General features: G+C 42.3%; 1 non-coding gene across 1 annotated transcript; it reads left to right on the top strand.

Annotated features, from left to right (window-relative positions):
• The first annotated feature begins 2,396 nt into the window (after positions 1–2,396).
• Positions 2,397–2,469, top strand: TRNAG-CCC (transfer RNA glycine (anticodon CCC)). Its single transcript has one exon. It is a non-coding gene; the product is annotated as a tRNA-Gly (tRNA).
• The last annotated feature ends 683 nt before the right edge of the window (positions 2,470–3,152 follow it).

Consider the following 3,152-nt stretch of genomic DNA (forward strand, 5'->3'; position numbering starts at 1 on the left):
CATGAAGGCTTTGAATGCCAGTTCAAAGAGGGCCTTCTTGCCGCTGGCAGCGTGTGCATGCTCAGTCTTGTCTGACTCTGTGACCCCATGGACTGTAGCCTGCCAGGCTCCTCTGTCCATGGAATTTTCCAGGCAAGGATAATGGAGTGGGTTGCCAGTTCCTCCTTCAGGGGATCTTCCTGACCCAGGGATCGAACTTGCATCTCCTGCATTGGCAGGTGGATTCTTTACCACTGAGCCACCTGGGAAACCCATTGACAATGGGGAGATCCTTAAGAGTAGAATGACTCACACTGATCCTCTGCCTCTGATGACAGCTGTTTAGAAAAACATCTTAAGGAGACAGTGCAAAAAAAAGAAGGAAAGAAAGAAAGTCTGTCTAGAGATTTCCCAGGTGGTCCAGTGGTTAAGACTTCACCTTCCAATGCAGAGGATATGGGTTTGACCCCTGGTCGGAGGCTAAGATCCAACATGCCTTTCAGCCAAAAAACCAAAACATAAAACAGAAGCAATATTGCACTAAATTCAATAAAGACTTAAAAAAATAAGAAGAAACTCTGTCTAATGCAAATGATACTAATCCAAAGAGAGCAAATGTTTTTTTTTTTTTTAAGTGCGTTGGAAAATAAAGTAAATATGCTATGTGGGTTCAAAAAGCTCCTCCAAAAATCACTGAAAGTGGGACCTCCAGTCATTATGTGTCTCATAAGATGATGCAATGGGAAATACACAGCATCATCCACGAAGAAGCCCTGTCTTGAAAAGACATGGAACCTCAATCTAATGAAGCCTCAACGTCTAATCACGAATTTATAGGAAATATGGGAGACAGAGGAACATGTTTAACAATATGAGAGCAGGACTTCCCTGTGGTCTAGTGATTAAGACTCTGGCACTGCCAATGCCGGGGGCCCAGGTTTGATCCTTGCTCAAGGGAGCAAGATTCTACATGCCGCAACTAAGATTGAAGATCCTGTGTGCCACAACTAAGACTCACCACAGCTAAATAAATAAATAAAAATCAATATGTTTTTTTAAAGGGGATGGATTTCACTTGGTGTAAATTACAGCTCAGCTCAACTGCCTTCAATATAAAAAAATACGGAAAAATTCATCCGCGGACTTCTCTGGTGGTCCAGTGGTTAAGACTCTGGTGCTTCCACTGCAGGGAGCCTGAGTGTGACCCCTGGTCAGGGAACTAGATCCTGCATACCACAACTAAGTGACATAAATAAATTAAAATAAATATTTTTAAAAAACACCAGAGGCAATCAGCCAAGTACAAATGCAGGACATTCCCCAGGTCAATTAACCTGCTTTCTTCCCAACATAATTGGCATGAGAAGGAAAAAAAAATGAGGTGATTAAATTAGGTCAAAATTTAGATTAGATTAAAGAGATTTGCCAAATGCAATATGGTATCTTGGATTGGATCCTGGGGCAGGGGAAAAAAAAAAGATGTTAGGGGGGAAAAATTATGAAATCTTAATTAACTCTGAGATTTAGTTAATAGTAATGTATTCACATTAATTTACTTTCGACAAATGCACCATGGTTGCCTAAGAGATTAACATTAAGCAAAATGATGTGAGGGATATACAGGAACTCTTATACAAGCTTTTAACTTCTTTATAAACCTAAAATTATTCCAAAATAAAAAGGTTAGGACTTCCCTGGTGGTCCAGTGGTTTAGAGTCCACCTTGCAAGGCAGAGGGTGCAGGTTCGATCCCTGGTTGGGGAACTAGGATCCTTGGAGCAGGGCAGACAAGTAAACAAATAAATTTTTTAAAAAGAGAGAGAGAGGCTTTGAAAGTTCAAGAGCCAAATACAATGGATGGCCCTTGTTTGGATCCTGGTTTGAACAAACCCATTAAAAAAAAAAGTCTTTAAGATAATAGAGGAAAATTGAATATGGACTGGAGATTAGATGATGTTTTCAGGATTAATTGTTCATTTTATTAGGTGTGATAATGACATAGTGGTTATGCTTTTTAAAAAGCCCCTATCTGTTAAACATATGTATGTACTGGTGAAATGATATGATTTCTGGGATTTAGTGTAAAATACTCCAGGAAAAAAAAAAAGTGGTGATGGTAGATAAAATGAGGTCGAAAATGGTCGCTAATGGTTAAAGCAGATGACGAGTATGCATTTTAAGTTGTCTATACTGACAAGTTCAGAAGAGGAAGGAAGGGGGAAGGAGGGGCGGGGAAGGAAGATGACAAGGGTCAGGGGAGGAGATAGGGGGGAGGATGTCTGTACCCTCTATTCCCTGTTAATGGGTTTAGAAGTATCCCCCTAAATGCAACAGTCTGGTCACCAACTTGCTTTGTTTCCCTGATCAAGGGAAATGATCAAGAAACGGTCAATGATCAAGATTCCTTGCCAAGGAACTTCCCTGGTGGTCCAGTGGCTAAGACTCTGAACCCCCAATGCAGGGGGCCCAGGTTCAATCCCTGGTCAGGGAACTAGATCCCACACGCCACAACTAAGAGTTCACATGCAGAGACTAAAAGATCATGTAGATTCCAAAAGCTGCAATGAAGATCAAAGATCCTGCATGCTGCAACTAAGACCCAGCATGTCCAAATAAATAAATATTACAAAAAAACTCATTGCCAAGCCACCAAGCAACACACATCCCACCATAATGATGGCACCAGCAAGGTAGCAGGGCAGGGTAGTGGCAGGGAGTTGGGTCCCAGTCTCAAACAACCTTCATTCAAATCCTGGATGACTTCTAACAGGTCAGTCTCTGTGTCTTGGTTCTAGCTTCTATAAAATAGAAATGAAGGTAAAAAGAGTACCTACCTATGAGGTTGTTGTTAGTGGCTCCCCAGGTGGTGCTAGTGGTAAAGAACTCGCCTGCCAGTTCAGGAGAGTCATAAGAGGTCCAGCTTTGATCCCTGGGTGGGGAAGATCCCTTGAAAGAGGGCATGGCAACCCACTCCAATATTCCTGCCTGGAGAATCCCATGGAAAGAGGGGTCTGGTGGGTTACAGTCCATAGAGCCGCAAAGAGTCAGACATGAATAAAGCAACTTAGCATGCACGTACCTATGAGGTTGTTGAGAAGTGGCACTCACTATGGGCTTCCCTGATAGCTCAGTTGGTAAAGAATCTGCCTGCAATGCACGAGGCCCCAGTTTGAT

Source organism: Odocoileus virginianus, chromosome 33, assembly GCF_023699985.2.
Source record: "Odocoileus virginianus isolate 20LAN1187 ecotype Illinois chromosome 33, Ovbor_1.2, whole genome shotgun sequence".
Classification (NCBI taxonomy): Eukaryota; Metazoa; Chordata; class Mammalia; order Artiodactyla; family Cervidae; genus Odocoileus; species Odocoileus virginianus.